The sequence below is a fragment of the Hermetia illucens genome, chromosome 2 (assembly GCF_905115235.1).
Source record: "Hermetia illucens chromosome 2, iHerIll2.2.curated.20191125, whole genome shotgun sequence".
Lineage (NCBI taxonomy): Eukaryota > Metazoa > Arthropoda > Insecta > Diptera > Stratiomyidae > Hermetia > Hermetia illucens.
The window spans coordinates 103,641,443-103,666,395 of record NC_051850.1 but is presented as its reverse complement, the minus strand read 5'-3'; the positions used below and the strand labels follow the sequence as shown (position 1 = coordinate 103,666,395).

The window sequence follows — 24,953 nt, the reverse complement described above, 5'->3', positions numbered from 1 at the left end:
ATGGTTTTAGTACGTTGAACAACGTCGAGCTCGCTACCACAGATAGAAGCAGTTGTTTCTGGACTAGTTGGGTGAAGGGAAAATACTTTATCCTTAATTCATCGTGTCATGTAGTATAATTCAAATTTAACTCCAGATCCTTACAAAGGAGTCGAATTATCGATTCTATAATACATAGTCACCAAATAAGTGGATCCTTTCAAACAAGGATGATCCCTCTCTATAATACTGTGGAACACTAGGGTGAGTTGATACGCAAGACAATCGCATTACCAAGCGTAGTCAATTTGACTCTATGGAAATGATGGGGTGCTGGAGAGTACTAAGAATTTGAACTATCTGACCAGGAACATTACCAACACTACCAACCACCATGAATCTTTAGTGGAACCGAAGACGACATGAGCAATAGATTAAAACTAATTAGAGTGGAGTCAAGCAAACTTGAGTTGCTGATGTTTGTGGTACAGGGGTAGCTTCCGTAATCGTTACTTGAACTTTGCGGAAGCCCGCCAAGCGGAATGTATGTGCCTATTGCCTGAGGAGTCGTGGAAACTCAAGGTATTGTGTTTTGCATAAGTGCCGGTGGAGCCGGCTCCTTTGCTCTCAGTAATCAATACCTTCACTCAATTATTCTATTTCAAACTAAGTGGCATGCTTGGAGACGTTAATGAAACGTGTATCCCCAAATATTGCCTATATATAGCGATTGTCACCAGAGCTTTAAAGCAGACAATTCATCCTCCATATAGTGTGGTGGGTTGGAGCTTCGGCATTCTATATTGGAATTATTGCCATCTAGCTCAAGTATCAATAAGTCATTGTCAAGACATACTAATTTTTAATTGAGGTTTGCAGTAATGTAAGTCTAGATATATCGCAGTGTTGGTTGGACTCTTGTAGCGATAATGCCTTGTTTTCTGTTTTGCGAAGTTCTAGCGTGCGGATAATCATCAAGCGTCGTTCCATCATGTACTCGGAGAAATGTGCAAACTGAAGATGGTTTGAAGTTTCAAATCATAGGTAGAATATTTCTTGAGTCATGGGTTTACTTTCTAGGGAACTCAATGACTCCCAGATCCTGTTGTTGTCTTGCTCCGAGACAACCCCACGCTTATATTTGTTGAGCGGCTATTCAGTTCAGTTGGTAAAGTTAGAAACGATTATACCTGAGAATTTCTTGAATTCCATTATATTGTTCGGCTTGGACTAATTTTGTGGAGCTTCTATTCGTTCTGGCAAGTGATGCTTTCTGAGGTGCTGTCGAAGCGTCGCGATTAAATTTTTATCTATTTATGGGTACGAGGTGGAGAGGTCGGACTCGTTATCTCTCCATGTTCTTTCCAAAGAAGTCTCTTTTCTAGAATTACGCCTCCTCATCTCGGAAGGGCAAAAAACATTCAGTTTCCTGCTTTTTGTAAACAATACCATTGTGATAGGAAAAACCAAAAAGAAAAGACAAAATTCTCCTGAAATGCCGAATAAGACTATATTTTTCATATAATGATATTTTAAGAACCAGTTGTCCTCTTCCTCATTGAGAAATATAAATTCTTATTTTGTATTTCAGTAAAATTTAATCTTTTCTTTTTAGTTTCCCGACTAAAAACAAGCCGAACAAAATGAGATACACAACAGTAAAAATACCCATTCTGGTTTTATTTAGATTTACTGAAAACCCATGTCTCACCTCTAGCAACTGTCAATCCAACCAAAAGTTTTTTTTCTAATTGGGCTAACTTTTATGCTACGTCCGTACGTAAGTGTAGTCTAATATAAATAATTACGCTAACTGAAGAGACTCCTCTGTCTAAAGTGAGTATCACCGAGATTACAAGCTTGTCCCACCATTCCCACCAGTTCCGCTTTCTTGCGTCCGGTCTTTGGATATCGCCACACTTCGTGATGCAGCAGTGCCTATATTTTCGCTCTCAAGACGCTTCGTGACCTTTCGCAGTACTTTCTGCCGTGGTCGGCTAGGAGCCTTCCCAGCTTCACAATGTTCGTTTGCATTTGCGTTCACATTACCAAATTTCCTTTCCTCTTGGTGAAGATGGAAGGGTAGGTTCTGACAGGCGCCTTGTAATCCCTTCGCCTTTTCGGGTGAAGTTTCTTTCTGTCGAGCCGTTTCCTGGTAGAATTACAAAGCAGTGCCACCAACAGACCGGAGCTTTCCAGTTCATCTCGTTATGAGAATTGCTGTACTCTCTTTTTTGGCTGATCGCACCGTAGCCGCTGAGTGTAGGGTTTCCACTGAAATGGGAACAGCCTCATAGAAACTGCGCATACACCGAGGAAATGGATGAAATCAAGAATTGTGCTATCAAGTATTCATATCTGAATGGTCGCCATTTATTACCGTTTCTGATTACCAGGTAAAGAGGGCTGGCCCATAGGCTGTTTGAAGATTTACGGTCCCCTCGCGTGATTATCAAGTGTGAAATTTTTGATATTAGTGAGAATTTCTGGTAATAGTGGTCTCAGCTGTTTTTCATCCGGTAAATTTTTTATAAGGTACTGGTACTGGATATTATTTCGGTTTGACGAGGCGGTCTACTGCAATGCCTGGGTAAGATCTGCAATAATGTCGACTTGTATTATTTGGTCTGTCGCTTGCAATATTAAAATGGTTTAGCAGTTTGGTTCTAGATGTCTACACAAGACTAGACGACATCTGCAACTATGGAGATCCAGCTCAAAGCATGCAAAAATCAAAACCCATAAAGAATATTTTCGCTATGAAATTTTTGATAAAAATGTTGTTTGGTGCAAACAATTTGAATTTAGTGGGTTTGACGTTACTTAGTGCAAAGAAGCGAGATTGTTTTCGGATGGCTCAAGTGCTTAGAGCTTTATACGTCGCAGGAATTCGGACAGTAGAGCATCTTTTAGATCACCAACTCGAGCATGGGTTCCTTGTAGATGGCTTGAGTTCAATACTTGTTTAATCCAAATTCTATCCGAATATCACGGCAGAACATATCTACTATTCGCAACAGACTGCTAAGGTGGTTGTCAGTTTCAGCATACAACTCGATATCAACTAAGTATATCAAGTGTGTCAGCTGGTATTTAGAACGTAGGCCATATTTGATTGCAACCAGTGCCATACAAAACTAAAGTGGACTCGACTTAATGAATCTCCTTGGAAGATGTTCTCCGTATATGGATAGGCCCTGAGGTATTGGCACCCTCAGATAAACGCACTAATAAGCTAGCGTGCCACCCTTCCATGACTGTCGCCAAAAACTTTATTAGTTTGGGATCAATGCGATAGAAACCTAAGATATCGATTAGCCAGAAGGTTGGTAAGAAAGTAATCGGAGTTGCTGAAGATGCATAGAGCCTGGGAAAATCTGGTCTATGCAAAGGATCCATTTCCGAGAATTCTATATACGCTCTTTGGAATTTGTCCCGAACCTCAGCGGAGACCTCAATTGGGCGATGATGGAGAGTACTTCGACGAATACTGAAACTGTTGCCTGCAATGCATTGTGGTGTTGCTGATGCCGCCGCCTCTGTCCCGATCGACTTTTGGTTACCAGTTTCCAAGTCGAACACGCTCCCTGATAACTGTCGGAATGTGTCGCTGATCTGAGGCTCGCTGCGCAGTTACGTGCGCGTATTGCGGAAAGCGCTCGACGAACCTTGCTACAAGGGGCGGTAAGATGTTATTTCGTAGTAGGAGCGGATGATAAAGAGGTTCATTATCTGTAAATTTCCAAAATATATGAAACACCATTATTAACTGTATTTGACCAGATATCAAGATGGGGTGTATTTTGAGGCCTAGATTTTATACAGTTTTTCGATGGGATAGCTTGTGAGAACTCTACTCTCTCTCTCGAACAAATGCTAAGACTAATGTCAACTTGAGAACTAATGCCACTAGTGCCACCGTTAGCCTAAATTACACTTTTGTCCTTATTGGGCGTGAAGGCGTTCAAATATGATAATTTGCCGAAAAGTCACCATACCGAACTCTTATGTCCGAGCGGATTTGGATCTGGACTGTTGCCTGACAAATCCAAAGACATAATCCCTAAATTTTTTTCCACTTTGCAATTTGCGTTAAAAAACAGTTTATGAAAGTGAAAGAAGTTACCTTCTTCCTTTTTTTTGTGACAGGTTCCAAACTTTGTATAATTCCATTGAATAAATCTTATATTTTTCTGTACTCTCTTACATTAAGAGCTTGACTGTTGGAAGAATGCTATATTCTGCACAGCATTCACTTTGTCTACCACGGACACACAGCGGATGGAATGATCAATCTAGGTGGAAAAAAATTAAGTCAGTAAAACTTAAAACTCTTACGGTTTCTGCAAAGCAAGGGTCTGAGAGTTACGGCAGTTACGCAAACTGTGAATTCAATTATTTGGTATTAATGGTTATTATCGACCGTGAAAGCGGTGGTTTAGCTCCGCGCCACCTAGCCTTCTTGATTATTTTTCAAAGTTGGATGTTAGTTTTACAAGGACCTAATTTCTTACTCTTTCATTCTCATGAAAATATAACTACTAAGGACTACCGCAGCAATTTTTACGTTGAAACTATAAAATAATATATCAGCTTACATATGAAAAAGCTATAGTATAAGGCATGATAATTTGGTGGAAATCGCACTATTACTAACAGAGTTATAATAGGTAAAAGTTGTCATTTTTGTGCAAATTTCTTGCATTCTATGAATGTTGGTATCATATTAAAGTGGATAGTCTGACAAAGTGAATTCGTAAACATTACATTCACAGTTAATAATAATAATAATTGTACCTAAATCCCTCACGGCTTCTCTTGATGTCCTGTGACTTTCGCACAGTCTGGTTCAAACCATGCAGAAGCACATCATTCTGCATACGTGCTTGATTTTGCGGGGAGTACTCGACGAATTCTCCCATTAACTTACCACCGGCCACTACCATCAGCGCCTTTAGTTTTAAGTAGGTAGGATCGTCCGAGCCTAAATGCTTGCAACTTAGTGCTAATATTAGGTAAAATCCGGCATCTGCTGAGATTGTGATAACTTGGAAATAATAATCGTTGGTACAATGATCTGGATCTGGGCCTTGAAGTGTGTTAGAGCATTTCCTTTAAGACCGTAACGGTACACTATAGTACATTGTAGGAGACAATGCGCAACCTTCTGCTACGTCGGCGCAAAATTTACGATAGAATAGGCGAATAAAATAATTTTTTCCAAGTTGACCATTCGTCCTACTGAGGGTCTCATAAAGTTGAACTTGGACTCGTTCAAAAATAATGACACGTGAACTATTGACTTCTGTCTAGTTCAGCCCAGATACCAAAGAAATATTCCATATATTTACTATGAGAGTATTCATAAGATCCAGTAGCAGGCGTTGCGGATACGGACAGACACATCACAGTGAAGGAGCATAGACATGCACATGACTTTTTTTTTTAAATTTTTTCCGTTGGAGGCCGATTTGTATGAAAATGTATCTCTCACGAATTCGAGCACAATTTTCTTAAATATAAAGTAGTTCCATGTGTAGAGTGTAATGCGTACTTCTATTTGATCGGTAATTTCGCGAAGTGCTGTGCCTCCGTTCCTTTTTCAACTGTGGATAAATGGATGAATTATTACAATTTACAAATTATTTTCGCATCAGATAACATGGTGGTGACTACTTACCTACTGGCTATCTAATTTCGTTACTCTATCATTAATCGCTTTCGTATGATAGCCGTTTAAAAAAAGGGAATCTGTTTCGCCGCAGTCTGTATGCAACTATATTTTAGAAAACTGTTACAGAACCCCCGTAAGTTCATCCTACAGTTACAAAATTCACTAATATAGACCATGTGGAGTTCGATATTGGGAAGTTCCTTGGAAATTCTACCATTATTAATTATAGTAGCTTAAAGCTGCCTCATCATCATCATCATCATTATAAATAGTGCAACAACCACGACTGCCTTGGTAAGGAACTATAGGCATCCCAGTTTTGCGCCGAGGTCCATCAAATCGATATCCCTAACTACTGTTTGGTCTTCCACGTCTTTTGTGTGAAACAAAAACTTAGTAAAATCAGTTCCATGTCTGTCTGTCCACCTGTCCGTCTGTCACACACGATTTGCTCCGAAATGGCTGGAGCTACCTCACGAAATTTGGTGAGAACATGTGGTCTGTAAACCGCTACCCGTACAACGGGTCGCATCATTTTTTGTTGGCTTTAAGAGGCGCTCCCCATATATGTGAAAGAGGGGAGTTAAATTTTTTTCACTGAATATGGTCGTACAGAGTATCAAATGAAAGGGTACTTAGTACTTTTCCAAGATGATCTTATTTTTGATATTGGATTAAACACAGTGGATTGAGGACCCAAAAGTGTAACAGGTCTCGGTCTCAGAGCCTATCCGACCGAAATATCTGATAAAAATCACAGTGATGCACCTATACAAAATCTAGACTTCAAAATACTTCCCATCCCGAAATCTAGTCAAATAAAGTTGATAATAGCATATTACTATATTTTGGAAATTCAGTTGAAAGCTCTCATTAAGTTTATTGTAGATATACACAGTTTTGTAGTGACTTAACTGATTTATTGCATGATACTAACAAGTTTCACAGTAATTGTATTGAAATCAACAAAGTTATAGTACATCAAATTAGTACTTTCCTTGGGAGAATTACCAGTTACTATACACTCGTTACCAATTAGAGAAACACGCCCTACACCACAAATCATTCCATTACATTACCAACTGCTGAAACCACCTTCCTATGTACGAATCGGCTTGGTGTGGCTTAACCACTTTTTCCGATTTGTAGTATTTTGAGGGGGCCATATGGGATTTTGTTGGGACCTATATTGCATTTTTATTTGCATTTTCTTTGCTTTCTATTCAATTGTAAATTGAATTCATAAGAAAAGATATATTACCATAAAATTTGATACGAATTCTACTACTATTAGCGAAGTTATAGTGTCAAATTTGTCTTTTTCGGTTGTATTAATTGGATTCTAAAAACATCCTATTGAAGCCCATTGAAAACAATAGTCTGGAATACACTATACCAGGGTCCTATACCTATATAAACCCAACGTGTTCTTCCTACCTGTAAACTACTGGAAAATTTCTTGAAACCGCTCTAATCTGAAAACCATTTACTAAATGTATTAATTACTAATTATGAACTAATCCTGTTTCTGAATCGGATATTTTCCCCATATTTTCGTTTTTTAGGTTTTGTTATAAAAGTAATAAAAGTTTTCATTTTTTGACTGATGCGGAAACCTACTCTGAACACATAGTCCACTGGATAGCCACGATAATATATGGCATAGTGGCTTTTCTCCAGGAAGCCGGTCTCTATCCAGCACATCTTTTGTAACAGCCTCAGCCTTATATTGAGATGCAGTTAGGCATATTCAATGTATATAAACTACGAGCTATGCAAAAATAAGACGATCATGCACCCAAATACTCTTATATAGAATATCCACAAAAACTTTCATATCTGAAGCGCGGAATTCCGTGTTTCTGACTTGCTAATACATATATGTAATATGTGTGTACGGTGTCGATTTGAATGTCCCATAAAGTTTTAATTATTATTAATGCCGGTTGGACCATTCTCGACTTAATTAATGTCCCTAAGTCCAAATTGATTGATATTTGAATTTCAAGCCTTATTCCTATGGCAGCCCAGGTAGGCCGAACCTATACCATATAATATTTTGTAAATGATCTGATAGGTAGATCTAAACAATCAATCGTCATCAACGGCGCAACAACCGGTATCCGGTCCAGGCCTGCCTTAATAAGGAACTCCAGACATCCCGGTTTTGCGCCGAGGTCCACCAATTCGACCCACGCGCACAGAATAAGAATAGGTAATACATTTAAAACTACACGAGAATAATTAACTTGAAAACGTCACACAATTACTATTGTTAGGGTGAATCATTTATTATCATCAACGGCGCAGCAACCAGCCTGTCTTAATAAGGAACTCCAGACATTCCGGTTTTGCGCCGATGTCCACCAATTCGACATCCCTAAAAGCTGTCTGGCGTCCTGACCTACGCCATCGCTCCATCTTAGGCAGGGTGTGCCTCGTCTTCTTTTTCTACCATAGATATTGCCTTTATAGACTTTCCGGGTGGGACCATCCTCATCCATACGGATTAAGTGACCCCCCCCCACCGTAACCTTTTGAGTCGGATTTGATTCACAACCGGAGGGCCATGGTATCGCTCATAGATTTCGTCATTGTGTAGGCTACGGAATCGTCCATCCTCATGTAGGGGGCCAAAAATTCTTCGGAAGATTCTTCTCTTGAACGCGGCCAAGAGTTCGCAATTTTTCTTGCTAAGAACCCACGTTTCCGAGGAATACATGAGGACTGGCAAGATCATAGTCTTGTACAGTAAGAGCTTTGACCCTATGGTGAGGCGTTTCGAGCAGAACAGTCTTTGTAAGCTGAAATAGGCTCTGTTGGCTGACAACAACCGTGCGCGAATTTCACCATCGTAACGGTTATCGATTGTGATTTTCGACCCTAGATATGAGAAATTGTCAATGGTCTCAAAGTTGTATTCTTCTATCCTTATTCTTCTTCGTGTTTGACCAGTGCGGTTTGATGTTGTTGGTTGATTCGTCTTCGGTGCTGACGTTGGCACCATATATTTTGTCTTGCCTTCATTGATGTCCAGTCCAACATCTCGCGCCGTCTACCCGGTCTGGATGAAGGCAGTTTGTACGTCTCGGGTGGTTCTTTCTATGATGTCGATATCGTCAGCATAGGCCAGTAGTTGGGTGAACTTAAAAAGGATCGTAGCCCTTGCATTTACCTCAGCATCACGGATCACTTTCTCCAGGGCCAGGTTAAAAAGGACGCATGATAGGGCATCCCCTTGTCGTTAGACCGTTGTTGATGTCGAATGGTGTTGAGAGTGATCCTGCTGCTTTTATCTGGCCTCGCACATTGGTCAGGGTGAGCCTAGCCAGTCTTATTAATTTCGTCGGGATACCGAATTCTCTCATGGCCGTGTACAGTTTTACCCTGGCTATGCTATCATAGGCGGCTTTAAAGTCGATGAACAGATGGTGCAACTGTTGTCCATATTCCAACAATTTTTCCATCGCTTGCCGCAGAGAGAAAATCTGATCTGTTGCTAATTTGCCTGGAGTGAAGCCTCTGAACCAATGATGTTCTGGGCGTATGAGGCTATCCGGCCTAGCAAGATAGTGTAGAATATCTTATAAATGGTACTCAGCAACGTGATATCTCTATAATTGCTGCACTGGGTGATATCTCCCTTTTTATGTATGAGACAGATAATGCCTCGTTGCCAATCGTCCGGCATTGATTCGCTGTCCCATACCTTGAGCACAAGTTGATGAACCACTTGGCGTAACTGGTCGCCTCCATATTTAACGAATTCGGCTGTAATTCCAACCAATAGTCGCCATTTATCCCAAAATGGGAAGAATAGCCAATTCCGCTTAATCATGGATCATGATCGAATTCTCTTCTTCAATATAAAGGGTTGAATTTGATAATTAAAGCCCTATTGGGGAAACAGGTGGACGAGATAATCTTCATATGTAGCCTGGTACTTCAACCAGTCAAAATTTTGGGACTTTGGTAGTTGCCAATCTCAGAGTTTTGGAAAATTCCGCCTCGTTTAGAAATATACGTATCTAACTTTCAAATATGTGTAATTGTAATTAGAATCTACTTAAAATTTGTGGAATGTAAAAAGAAAAAAAACAACTTTATGGGAGATAAGTTGGCTAATATACTTTCAGATCAAGGTTATCATCTCAACTAATCATTGAAGGGGGCCATAAAAACCAAATTTGAATATTATGAATATTTTTCCCAATAAGTTGATGGAATTGATTTTTTTAATTGTGGAAAAATATTCAAATAAATTCTACATAGATCTCGTTTGAATTGTTTTGCATGTAAATCGCATGATTGCATATAAACGAACCGATCTTCCATTAACATAGAAAAAGGACTACGTTCCTGGTGAGCAAAACGAAAGTTGGAACCGATAGTTTGATAATGTGTAGTGCATACAAACTTTCATTCGAGTTCTCCAACAATCAAACTTCATTTATATACGATAAATTTTTTCCTTCTCCCCCGGCGCTCTCACCTCTTGGGGCCCTGACCAACATTCATTATGCATGTTTGGCGCTTATAAATATGCCTTCCACCTCAATGACAAAATAATTTGATACCTGTTTGAATCAATCACAAATAATTTTATTGCAGTTGTTTAGTGAGGAGCGCCTTAATTCGATGCCGAACCAACCGAGTATGTTTAAACTAATTATGAGATGATCAAAATACCACATAGGAAAACAAAGTGGCGGGACCAGCTATTGGCATTTTCCATTTTTATTATATCACATGTGAAATTTTATGAAATCAAAACTATTTGTTGACGTCGCTCTTGGCATTGTCTAGAGTTTGTCTTGTGATTGACGAATTGGTTTCTCTTAAGCTGCGCACGTGATTGCAAGAATATTTTCTATAATCGTTAGCAATATTTCCTTATCATTTATCATCACTGTCCATAAGTTGGCTAGAATATATGTAGCAGCTGCGGACGCTTAATAGGTTTTAAAATCTCTTGAGTCGTCGGAGACACTACTGGAAGTTATTGCAGCTTTTCCACAGTTAGCTGGCGGTGGTCGTGGCGGTCGTTATTTCGTTGGTTTCTTAAATAATCCAACCAGTTTATGCGAATATCGCGTGCTGCATTTCGCCTAGTGTTATTAAGTGAACTTTCATTCATGAAGCGAGACAATAGCGAGTGAGGCTCATGTCATAGGAAAGTGAACTGAGTGGTGCATCTACGATTATTTATCGAAAACGATCCACACGTAGACCAAATACTGCTTCGATTTCCATCCCATACGTTATTCGTAAAAAGACAGTGTTGGACCCCAGTCCGTATAAGCAGCCGATATAAGTGCTGTAAATACTGAGTGGAGGAAGTAACTCAGAAAACACTATTCCAACTTAGGAGGTAAGCTTGTCTCAATTGATAGTGTTTGCATGTGAGTCTGATATTTGAGAAATGCTCGTGCTAGTTGCAGTTAAGCTTAATTGTTGAAGCCATCAGGCTTGGCTTGCGTTCGTACTCAAAGACTCGAAGTCATTTTGTTGGCTTGAACAAATTGCAACTAATTCGTGCGGAAAGGAGTGGTGGCAAGTATTCAGGCTTGTGTCTGAATCACTCTCAAGGAGGAATTAGTTAATTGGCAAGCCCTTTGTGGCCATCTACATCATTCTGATTTTGCCAGTTCTATTGTACAATTTGCGGATATGCTTTGTCATTCCATGCTGCATTCTACATGCTTGAATTGGTTTTAATAAATAAACTTTTATTGTAGAATTCCCGAGAACCTTGAATAAGTGAACCGGAAAGACACCGTAGGTTATCCATTTCAAAGACATTTGATTATGTTACTTTTGTGATAGAATGTCCTTTGTGGTACAAAATGCATACTACATTGGTTTCAAATGCTCAATGCATAATGAACCTCATTTTGAATGGTATTCGCTAACTTTGTGAAAACATGCCTTTTTTCAATAGAGGCCGTATATTCTATGGTATTTTCATATACATAATTAACATGCGGTGATCATTAGGTTTTCAGATTTTTTTATGATAAATGGTTTGGTATTTCTATTAATCATGGCAATTTAACACAAAATAAATTGTTTTTGAGATTATTAAATTCTGTTCCTAAAAGATAGAATATAATAGGTATTGTGATTAGGAAGTATGACCCCTTCCTATTCGATATTGTTGTAGTGCAATTTGGTCCTTAACTTCCTTAAGGGGTTAGACCACTGCACAATATAAGCATATTTTGGGTTTTTTCTCAGTGGGGCAGTGAAGTAAATTAAAATTCTGATAAACAATAAATTGTACATATTGGGCTGGGGGAAAAGGAATATCGTATTTTGTCAATAGATGACGGCACTTAAACATATCTTGTGTTGTGTTATCGTATCGGGTCATGCTATACGGCGATTTGAAGACGACAATCTACAAGTGTCTCTTTGACAGCGTTGTGATCGTACGTTTCAATTTCAAGTTATAAAGCGTCAAAGATTGAGTCCACCAAGCAAGAAATTCGTCATATTTTACGTTTCTACTATCTGAGAGGTAAAAACGCAACGAAGGTGGCCGAAAAAATTTGTGAAGTTTATGGGTCCGATACTGTAACGATTCGCACAGCACAGTGTTTGGTTCGATCGATTTCGTTCTGGTGTAGTGGATGTCGAAGATACACCCCGTACTGGTAGGCCAATCGTCGTAGAAACCGATAAAATCGTCAATATGATAATCTATATAAATTATAAGTTGAAAAAAAGGTTTTTTTTCCTTACCCTGTAAATATTTTTATTTTTTCCCGCATACGATCGTTTGTAGTTTCGAGAAAAACGCGTCTGCAATTTTCAGTATGTTCGCATCATACAAAGAAGAGTTATACTAAAATTCAAAATAAAATTATTTAGATATTTTCCCCTTAAACGATCCTTTTAGTCCGTCTCGATCTTGCGCTTTCATCACCGCAGTCAAAGAAAGATAGTGTCAATCGACCATTTTCAAGAGTTCGGTGGTAGGCGATCCTGTTGTCCTTTAAATTGTCTACTGAATAAATCAATCTCTGGCATTATTCGAGGATGTCAGTTCGTTGTCGTTTTTAGTGAGAATTGAGCTTTATTTAGCAAGTATGCAGTTCACTTAAATCGGATGCAGAAAAGTAGTTTTTGTAATTCTTTAGTACTACGTCGCCACTATTTTCGTTAATTACGTCAGTATCGCATTTCTATGGTTTTGGATTTCCACAAAATACAATAAATAAAACAAATTTCATGTATGTAACAGATAGATAGGCAGACAATAGACCGATTTTAAGAAAGTTTTGTTTTATGCAAAAACCTTGAATAGACTTTATGAGTTCAAATATTGACCATAGTATGATTTGTTTTAAGGAATCATTCATCATTCTCTATATGTTGCACCTGTACTGTATATTGTACCTGTAATTTTGGTCAACACTTTGCGTATAACTTCGTACAGGAAAAGGGACTACTGTGCTACTATATTTTGCCGGGTGTTTTGTTGATTTTGAGTATTTCTGCATATTAGTTTTTTCTTCTTTTTGCTAGCTAACATTCAATCTCACTTTCTCGACCTCAATATGGTGATGCGGGCCGTGATGATTTCACTATTAATGTTCCGTTTCTCTCAATAGGCCGGTGTAAAGCAAAACCTTATTAAAATCGATTCAGTGTTTGTCTGTCTGTGACATCCGATTTATTCGGAAACGGCTGAATTTATTGTCGCGAAATTTGGTGAACATTCAGATCTGTTTCGTGAATCCCTTTACATATAGGAATTAACACCATTTTGTGTTGAGTTTAAAGGGAGGGGGCATTCCACGTAAATTTATTGCACTCTAAGACGACACACATGTCATCATCATCATATAAAGTGAACTGATATGAACCGCAGGGTTCATGCTCATAAAGTTTGCGGGTATTGTCCAAAGGATAGACATGTGTGTACGTTGGAATCAGCCGTAATTAATTTACGTAATTTACGTTTTTGACGCTTTTGCACATGGAGTAAAGTGAAAATGCATGAAGATGCGTTTGATCAATTTAAATGTGTACATATATATATGCGTATATATATGGTAATAGGCAATGTTTGTTTATCTAGGATGAGTACAATACTTATGTCTTCGATATGTATGTCTTCTTCTTTTTCTATTAGCCTTTGTCCATATCTTAGAGTTTAGCAATATATGAAGTAATATTTATTCTTAGCCATGTATCAATGAAAAAAGTGCATAGATAGTTTCTTACATAAGATGAACACAAAATCTTAATACCCGAAGTGTCCAGCTTCCGGTATCCCGACTTGTTTAAATATTTTCACTTGTAAGACGTTCATCACAAGCGTATCCCGTTTTAGCTGCAATGGTAGAATTCATGATTATCGACTAGACTCTCTAATAGTTACTGGTAGTTCAGATTTAAAACATGATTTTGTTTACTTGACTTACTCTCTTACTCTTTCAAAGTCACCAGGCGTTTTAATTGGTTCTAAGGCAAAGAATGCCTGGGGGGTCAAAATCGCCACACTCAAAGGGACATAGGACTCATTTTCGGAAATACGCAACCTAAAAACCGAAAAAAAATCAGAGTGATGCGCTTATATGAAATCTAAGTCTCAAAATATATCCCATTACGACATTAGCTCAAATAAATTTACTAATATGGTAGTATATCATCAACTTTTTAAAATTAACTGAACTTAATTAAATTAAATTAACAACTAACTAACCCTATATAAATAAATGCTTGAGCCATATTTACCACGAGAGTATTCTTAGCTGGAAACTGTTGGACAATCATTTTAGAATCACGTTTAGGTAAATTTCATTTATTAAGTAGTTAAAATTAAGCATAGCATAACTTTACAATTGGTAACACTCCACTGCATTAAAAAAATATTCTAATTGGTTGAATTCGAACAATGTATACAGGAAAAGATTCTTCCGATCATTGAGAGCAAGCGTTGTTTGAAGTGGTTAGTAATTATATTGGAGACCAAATGGGAATATTTGCCTTTTTAAGGTTTTGTTTGCAAAACAAAACCTTATTCAAATCGGTTCAATGTCTGTCTGTCTGTCTGTCTGTCACAGGCATTTTTCTCAGAAACGGCTATACCGATTGATGCGAAATTTGGTGAGAAGGTGGGACCTGTGGACCCCCAGACATGCAGTGGGTGTACCCTTTTAAGGTAAGACATGTAAAAGGGGGTGTAACATTTTTTTTCACCAAATATAGTCATGTGGGGTATCAAAGGAACGGTCTTAATTAGTACTTTTCGAAGCCGGTTTTCATTTTGAGATTTGTTGAAAGCGCGGGAGGGGGGGGGGGGTGTAAACTGATGGTTTCTTTAACGGTCTCATTCTCAGAAACTACCAAACCGAAAAATCTGAAAAAAAAATCATGAAGCTGCCTCTATATGGTGTCCAGGCCTCAACATACTCTCCATATCGGTATCTGTTCAAATTAGGTTAATAATAGTATATTACCAAATTTTTCGAAAAATTGAGTAGAACTCCCCTTAAGTTTACCTCAGAGTTATAAAAGTTGGTAGTAATATAAAATATAATATGTAAATTTACAACCAGAAGTTCTAAATCTGACATGCTAAATGCATATTCTCAACGGGCTACGTACAAATGGGATAGTTCTACACTCAAATATACTCACAGAAGAAGCAAACAAAACCTTTCATACCTGAAGCGTCCAGCTTCCGGTTTCCCGACTTGTTCCATTCTCTAGCTTCTTTCTTAACTGTAAAACATCAAGTTGCTTGAAAGCAGATAAAGTTACACAGATTATAATAATATAGTATATTTAGTAGTTACTCTTCCCCAATCATTTTTCGCATTTCTTTTATTATTAAGTTTCTATGCGCTTTTTAAATAATGTGAAGCCACTTATAAATGAAACAATCTTGCCCACATAGCTACTTACATTAAAACAACTACAAAACCTTGCCAACTTGACGCACCCGATTTTCGATCTGTTTTTGTTTACGTGCAATTTAACACCGCTATCTAATAGTGATAAACCATACAGAACTATCGTCTGAAACACTATTTTAGAAATTAGATTTTCGTGTTTTGTAAACATAACTTTGATTATTATACTTTTCATCAATAATATATAGACGTTGGGCATGATCCTTTCAGGACTCCAAAATATACGAGTACGATACGCATGATTGCTGAAATGTATACACTTGAATATGCATTCACTTAAAAATCGGTCAATGATTTCATCAAATAAGATGAAAGAAATAGATATTATCTTGAACAATAGACCGCAATGCTATAGTTTATCAAAAGCTTTTTCGATATCCAATAATATCACTGACAATTTATACTCAGAGACAAATTTAATCGGTTTAGTAATAATGCCTGGAAATTGATGAGTAATTGAATGGCGTTTTCTATAACCAAATTGTTCATTAGGAATTAGTTTTTTATCATCCAAACATTTGAGCAGACGCTTTTTAATAAAGACCTTATCAATGTTGCTAAGTAAGCTAATTGGTTTTTAGCTATCAGAAAACCTTTTAAGCAGATATTTGGAGTACCGTCTAGCAGAGATGAAATTTTTTACTTCAAAGATGATATTATATATGTACAATTACTGTCAAAACAGATTACGCTTCATTGATCCAATATTGATATGCGTTAATTTTTTTTATTTATTAGTTTCAACATAACATAAGCAAACTTCTGCATTTCACTTCATCTTTTTAGCACTGAGAGACAAAAAAGTTAATAAAACTAGCGTGATCAGTTTTGTGACTTTAATCACTTGCGGATTTATTCGCCATCAATACTTTCTGTACCCACTTTGGCGTCCAGTAGAGCCTTAACTCTAAAATATCGTTGACACATTTGGAAAAATGTCCTGTCATGCAGGATGCACTTTTGAGGACAGCTCTTCTTTACTTCCCGTCTCTCCCGTAACCATCTTCTTTAAGACACCGGACACCCGATCACAAAAGACTGATTTCGGACTCGTCGGACCACAACCCTTTACTATAATCCTCAGTCTTCCAGGCCAGCTAATGACTTGGTTTATACTATGTGCCGGTCGTGTTAATTTGTGTTCTTCGAGGTTATTATCATACGTCGAACCTCCCGTCGATAACATTCGCCCAGGACAGTGACAATCCGTTCAGCATGATCATCAAGTGAAAATGGCAGTAGATAGGTAGAGCAGTTGTGGATAGGTTACATATTAAGGAACGGTAACTACTCCATTGCGAGTTATGCTATGCAATGGAATCCAGTATCCCAGGATGGATGGCGAGTGGGTCGCCTTAAAACTATGTGGCTTAGAACAGTGGACGAGGAGTGCAGGCTTTTCGGTAAGTTGTAGGGGAGTTGAAGTGCATTACACGATGACACGTGGATATCGTTAATGGGTTATGCCTGACATAATCGGGTATGGAAGTTCTCTTAGTGTAAATCTAGTGCGCATGCTATCGTATCCTCAGGTCATTATTTGGAGGATGTCTCTAATAAGGTTTTGCGGAGCCAAGGAGGTAGAGAAAAGGAGGAGGTCCTCAAATTAAAAGAAAATTTAACTGGAATTCATGTTATCCTATAATATAAATTCAATATCAACGAAAACAAATCGGGAGAAAAATAATTACGAACGAACAGCTAGATTCCAAATATCAAAAATAAACCATACAATAAAATGCTTTAGAATAAGAATAAATATAAACAAGTCGGGAAACCGGAAGCTCGCCGCTTCAGGTATGAAAGGTTTTGTTTGCTTTTTCTGTGAGTATATTTGACTGTAGAACTATCAGATTTGTATGTAGCCCGTTATGTATACGCATTTAGCATGTGAAACTACTCACTTTAGTGTGATGTTGATATTGAGTTGCAATAAATTTACATGATAAAGTCAACTTTCGGCTACTGTAACTATGTTAGTTATAGTATGATTTCGATCAAACTTGAGGATAATATGCTTCATATTATATTCTATACTGCTACCAACCTTTATAAATCTGGGATAAACTTAAGGGGGGTTTTTACTCAATTTCCTCAAAAATATAGAAAAATACTATTATTAACTTAATTTGAGCAGATATCTATATGGAAAGTATTTTAAGGTCTGGAAACCATACAGAAGCAGGTTCATGATTTTTTTCAGATTTTTCGGGTGGGTAGTTTCTGAGAATAGATCCGTAAAAGAAATCATCACTTTTCACCCCTCACAATCCCCGCCTTTCCAACAAATGTCAAAACTAAGACTGGCTTCGAAAAGTACTAATCAAGACCTATCCTTTGATACTCAACATGACTATATTCGGTGGAAAAAAAATTGACACCCCCCTTTTGCATGTATGGAAACGACTGGTACGTGTTTGAGACAGAGCACCTAAAGGAGACAGAATTAGCCGAAAGACATAATCATCCGTGGCGAAACACATTATTGAAGAAGGACATGTGTTGGACGAGGACGAAATATTAAGAGAGGTAATGCAGGTTAAACTTGGTCCGTATGAAAGCTTCTTCATAGAAAGAGAAACGCAGGAAACTCGCCTAAACACATTCCCCACTTTTCAAACTAATCGCCAGATAAACCTAGTAGTATAGTATAATTACTTTTAAGATTAAGTATTAGGAATAGGTATAAATACAACTAGGTGCTGGCTTGTTCTCTTATGAGGTAACAAGTTGCTCTGGAAATGTACATTTGGAACAGAAAACCGCTCACAGACTTAAAAGGAACAATTTTGGTTTTTCTATAGCCTACGTAGATTATAAATGAGGCATTGGAGCACGAAGCTTGGGGTATTCTCATAAACATCAGTGGTGGCATCTTCCAAGGCGACTCGCTAAGCCCGCTGTTTTTAAGGTTTTGTATAAAACAAAACCTTATTAAAATCGGTTTACTGTCTGTATGTTACACGTGTTTTTCTCGGAAACGGTTGCGATTGCCACCAAATTTGGCGGGAACGGTCAAACTGAAACTGATGATGTATTTCATGGATCCATTCTCAGAAACTACATCGAATTGTATGCCAAAGACGAGAACCAACTTCTCTCCTTGCTGGACTCCACCATCCAGTTTAGCAGGGATATTGTCATGCAGTTGGGTTGGGAGAAATATCGCAAGGAAATAAATGTTCAGGGAAAACACATCGACAACGAAGAAGGTATGTATTCGGGCGACGTCTATAAATACCTCGGCATATTGCAAGCAACAACACCTGTGGGAATAATTAGATCTAGATACTGTGCTGTTCGGGAGAAATAAAATCGTGGCAATCAACACGTTCGCAATTCCCGTCGTTGTATATACTTCCGGTGTGATACAGTGGAGTAATACGGATTTAGAATCTGTCAATAGACGGGTAAGGATAGTTCTTGCAAACAACAACAAAACAATAGAGCTGCCGAAAAATTGAGGGTCATCAGGGAGCAAGGGAGGTATTTGATTTAAACCCATTGCACTACAATCAAGTGCATTCGCTTCGTGAGTTTTCCTTTGAGAAACAATCCTCTAGCTAATTACATCAGGTTACCGTCATGGCATATAATAAATTGTCTTCTTTGAACTTGAAAAGCGGAGAATAGGACTTAGGTCATTTTTTCGATATTTTCTCAGGCCAGAGAGCACAGATGGAACTTCGGAGATAAGTGTTAACGAAAGTTTGAATCTTTGGAGTAACGGTGCTTGCTACTTTTCCTGTGCTGCTCCCATATGACAGAGAAAACATTGCCGTGGAGCAACCTTAACTTGAAATTGGTGTTGAAGTATTGCTTTCATTTGCGAACGCTAGATAAAAAGGTAGATCTAGCGTTGTTAATGCTTCGGGCGGCATCAAGCTTGGTGCCACCATCATTAGAAGGAACTTTACCAAAATAGACAAATTGATCGATACCCTCGATGTTCTATCCGTTGATTCAGATAGGAAGACTGTAATCCTGGAGTGTTCTATTACGTTCTTGAATGAAGTGTTCTAACACACTTCAAGGTCCTGATCCAATTGGATTGTTGCGTCAACGATTATAATTATTATCTTCAGTCTAACTCTGCTTGCCTACGCAGAGCAATTTGGCCAAGGTCCATGGCCCCGTGAGAGAGCAGACCGATGTCATCAGTGTTCTCGAGCTGTTTAAGGAAAGATTTCATAGACCATTGAAGCCCTTCAAGGCAGCATGGAGAACGCTGCCGATAACAAGAAGGAATATTGTCGGCGACAGAATACAACCTTGGTAGACTGCATTCAGAGATTTGAACTCGATGCAATACGTGATATGGCCATCCTGCGTAAAACATTCCAAATACATTTTCTGTTTACGCTATCGAAAGTTTTCTCCATATCGATGAGGAGCAAACGAAGCGAAGATCTAAACGGAATAAAGTAATAATAATAATCGTTGGCGCTACAATCCAATTGGATCTAGGCCTTAAATCGTGTTAGAGCTACGAGAGGTATACTGTAGGAGGCAATGTGGTCAGCATTGTGTTCGTCCAAAGTTCTGGGTTTTCTATATACGTGAAAAAGCAGCTTTGCAGAAACTGCCGTAGCAGCGGGAGAGAATCGCTCTGCGGGGAGACCGTCAATCCCCGTTTTGACTGCAATGATGGCATATTGCGATGACTACCCATTTCATCCGGTCAATTAGATCTTCCAGACGTTCCCGACGACGTGCATATCACCCGAGAAAAGAGCATTTTTAATGGTGTCCCAATGCTTATGAATACACAAAGACGGATTATTAAAGGTCTTTGGCATAGCGGTAGAGTCGCAACTGCCCAGCATACACAAGAAGAAGACAAAACCTTTCATACCCGAAGCGTCTACTTTCTGGTATCTCGACTTGTTTATCAATATGTATTATGCTTTTTTAGCAAATATATAATTTCAACACTGAGTAACTTGCCGTGGAAACAACTTTGAATTGGTACAAACTAGTAAAATCTCTCATAAACTCATACCATTCCTAGGCCTATCAAGAGGATATGGGAATGAAAATGTTTGCTTTGTTTATTGCACTCTGTAATAGAATTTTGAAAATTTTAAAAAATTTGACGTTTATTTGCACTTAATGGGGTTGTCTACTTTGGAGCTGAAAATGCAAAGTTATTTTTGGGAATTAATCACGAGAGAACTGTTGAAGATAATTGATTTTTTTTTCTATTCCTGATGTATGTCTCGTCTTGGAAAATGTATTTCTGAAAATTAATAATAAACGCTTCTGCGATCTTGAAGCGTAATTGACCCCCTCATTGCATGCCAGAGGTGATTTTGGGGGGAAGACTTGGGTCATTTGAATTGTCTTAAATCAAAAATTAATATTCGTTTCTCAATAGCTTTACATTAACTGTTTTCCCGCAGCAGATCTTTTTTATTTTAAAATTCATGAAAATTGCTTAATAATTTTTAACAAAATTCGAATTTCGATCTGAAAACCGTCTTCGGAAGAACACGACGACATTTCTAATACATGAAGGAAAATATGATGAAATTTTATAAATGTTTCTAAACACACAGAACTAAAAACAAGTCGGGAAACCGGAAGCTGGGCGCTTCAGGTATGAAAGGTTTTGTTTGCTTCTTGTGTGAGTATATTTGAGTGTAGAACTATCCCATTTGTACGTAACCCGTTAAGAATATGCATTTAGCATATCAGATTTAGTACTTCGGGTTGTAAATTTACACGGTAAGGACAACTTTGAGCTACTGTAAATTTGTTACTTGCTCCAGAATATATTTTATACAACTACCAACTTTTATAACTCTGAGATAAACTTAAGGGGGGTCCATTAAAGAAATCATCACTTTGCACCCATCCCACTCCCCGCCTTTTTAGCAAATCTCAAAACTCATATCGGCTTCGAAAAGTACTAATCGAGACCTTTCATTTGATACCCTACATGACTATATTTGGTGAAAAAAAATTTTACACTCCCCTTTTAGATGTATGGGGACCCCCCCCCCCCCTAAATCTTAACATAGGAGGATATCACTCACTGCATGTCTGGGGGTCTACAGGTCCCACCTTCTCACCAAATTTCGTGTCAATCGGTATAGCTGTTTCTGAGAAAAGTGCCTGTGACAGACAGACAGATAGACAGCCGGAACTGGTAAATGCCCAGAATTTAAGAAGGCGTTAACTGCAATGAAAAAATGAGGTTAATACAAATAAACCTTAATCATTGCAGGGTCGCACAAGATTTGCTTGCGCAGACCACTTACGAATCTGCGATGGAGATTGCTATCATTAGTGAACCGTACAGAAATCTTGACGGTGGTGTATGGGTCACAGATTCGACTGATGGAGCGGTGATATGGGCGTGCGGTCGTAAAGCCATACAATATAGCATGCGTCAGGCGGCTAGAGGCTTTGTGTGGGCAAAAATAAGCGGTATATTCGTATATAGCTGTTACCCCCCACCGAGCCTCACACTCCCTGAGTTTGAGGACCTGCTAGACGATCTTGTTTACGACGCAAGGGGACGAAGTCCAAAGGTAATAGCCGGTGACTTTAATGCGTGGGCTATCGAGTGGGGCAGCAAAGAGACTAACGCAAGGGGACGGTGCTTATTAGAAGCATTCGCCCAGCTGGATGTGGTTCTAGCCAACGAAGGCGATATAAACACTTATCGAAAAGGGGGAACTGGTTCAATTGTAGATCTGGCTTTTGTCAGCCTTGCGTTCGCACGTGACATGTCCTGGCAAGTTAGCGAGGACTTCACGTACAGCGACCATCAGGCTATCACCTTTGAACTAAGGACGGAGTCACAAGGCAGGAGACCCGCACCCCGGAAGCCGAAATCCCGAAGAACACCAGGATGGTCTGCCAAAGCGATGGATGAGCAGACATTCATGGAGCTAGACTTGCCTAGCAAAGCAGGCATCTCCACGGATAGAGCTCTCCATGCCACACAGAGTATCTCTAAAGCATGCGACGCGTCGATGCCTAGGAGATGCTCATTCCCCACTAGAAGACCCAATTATTGGTGGAATAGTGAACTTGCCAGCCTTCGATGGATTTGCCACAGAGCCAGACGAACGGCTCAGAGGGCAATAGGTAGGATCGATCAGGGGCAAAAGGAGCATGCCTATAGGGAAGCTCGCAAGAACCTCAAGCTCGCCATCCAGCGGAGTAAGAGGGAATGTTTCAAGGAACTCGTGACAGGACGATTCAAAGGTCGATCGTCTCCGCAGATCACGTGCCCTATACTCTTGTTAAAAATAATCCAGGGGTTATTTCCCCAGCAAGAGGGGGGTACTGACACCTTCCAGCGCCCCCTGAATGTGACGCCAATTCCACCAGTCACCAGGGACGAGCTGATGGAAATCTGCAGTCGAATAGGCGACAATAAAGCCCCGGCTCTTGACGGCATACCCAATAAGGCCCTCAAAATTGCCGTCAAATGTAGACCGGATATGTTCGCGGAGCTGTTCGAAACGTGCATGTCGGAGGGTATCTTTCCTGCACCAAGGAAGCGGCAGAAGCTGGTGCTGTTGCCTAAAGCTGGCTTATCTCAGGCGAAAAAAGCGGAAAGGGGGAGATCCATAAGCAGATGGCAACAGCGATGGGACCAGTCAGAAAAGGGTCGTTAGACTTACAGGTTGATTCCTTCCATTAGGGAGTGGCTGGAGAGAAACCATGGGGAGATCAATTATAATCTCACCCAGTTTCTCACCGGCCATGGAGGGTACCGTCAATACCTGTCCAGGTTTAAATTGGACACCTCACTTAATTGTCCAAACTGCGGGGTCCCAGGGGACCCAGCGCACGTTTTGTTCCAGTGTCCTAGGTTCGTTGAAGAAAGGGGGAACCTAGAGGAAGCTCTAGATGAAATCATACACTCTGGCTTGCCCAGGCAAAAGATTAAAGATTTCCACCTCCTCAAAAAAAAAAAAAGACAGAGACATTGAACCGATTTTAATAAGGTTTTGTTTTACAAACAAAACCTTAAAACAACAACGTTTGAGAAATCGTATTTAAGGATAAATTACGTGATTGGAGCAACTTACCATTACCTTAATGTACCATATGACGGCTGTGCAGCTTGCGTTTTTCGTCTGAGGACTTGTTTTTCGTTTGTCAACGATTGGAGAATTAATCCTTCTGGGAAAAAGCAAAAGGCCGAGGCGGATATATTTTACACTTTACATACTTGTGGAGAAAAGTGTATTTCACGAAATTCTTCATATGACATGTATCTCTGAAAGATTCGAAGTATGCAAAACCAGAAAACGATTTCTTGAAACTCCGAAAGTTGACAACCGCCTTAATTCAGTTGTGTATAATTCCTCTGAAATTATAAACATAAAATTAGATAATGTACTGAAGACGTTTGTTGGTAATTAAGTGTTATATAATTTTACTGTTTAATTTATATCAGGTTATTGCAAACATTAATTTGTATTTTGAACTTTTATCTAACGGATATACATATTAGCACTGCCATGGTCAATATTTAAAATAAGATGACTGGCGTTTTCTTTCTCATTGTGCAGGTCAGCATCACCTTCATTTTTACTTTCAAACTTCAGTCAGATATTTGGTCCGTCAGTTTTGGAGGTTTATATACTTTCAAACGCATCCTTTTCAATTCTTCAATTGTATGAAAAATGAAAACTTCTTCCTAAATGAACAACTTTTATTTTTCCACATGCGCATTTCGGTAGCTACTTGCTATCTTCTTGAGTGCATTTTCGTCGAAGTGTTACAACTTTTACATCTTATATCTTTATCCTAAAATATGTTAATTATTTTTATTATCGCATTTTAGTTACTACTTTCTGGCAATTAATTGGAAGTGAGAAGAATGGGCGTAATTGTAATGTGTTCAGTGGGGACTCTGGGTGTTACCTACTTATGGAAAAAGCTTCCATAGGAGTCAGGTTTGTTATGTTTAACTTCTTTCAGCATGTTTAGCTTTTCCAATATATGCCCTTCTTCTATCATGTATTTCGTTATAGTTAACCTGATGCTTTGTCCATTGTCATGTTTTGCTAATTTTGCCTCCTTTATATGCTCCTCTACTTGGGCCAAAAATTTATCTATATACATTCATACATATGTATCTTTGCGGGCACTTCATGTGATATATCTCACTTTGTTCATTATATAGTTTCTTGTTCTCGGTATATTCCCTACCGAAATCAATGGTTAGGATGTCGTGCTTCATGAAACTTGCCCGTATTTTGTCAAAGAATTCTTCAGAGTGACGTGATCCTGTTCGCTTTGTTGTTGTTTTTATTTTTCTCCAATATAGTTCCTCTAGGTTTAAGAGGGTGTACTGTTTTAGAGTCGATCGGCCTTATCTCGATCTATGTACTGTGACCTGTTAC

General features: G+C 38.8%; 1 protein-coding gene across 5 annotated transcripts in view; it reads left to right on the top strand.

Annotated features, from left to right (window-relative positions):
- LOC119649714 (sodium-independent sulfate anion transporter) overlaps positions 1-24,953 on the top strand; it is a 78,420-nt gene that overhangs the window by 14,669 nt on the left and 38,798 nt on the right. Inside the window, exon 2 of one of the 5 annotated variants that reach the window (XM_038051992.1) lies at positions 24,392-24,503. The exons of 3 other annotated variants lie outside the window; for them this stretch is intronic. The gene's annotated coding sequence lies outside the window, so the exon portion shown is untranslated. Of the gene's footprint in view, positions 1-10,625; positions 11,025-24,391; positions 24,504-24,953 lie in introns of those variants that run through there. One more of the 5 variants, XM_038051993.1, reaches the window with a different exon arrangement.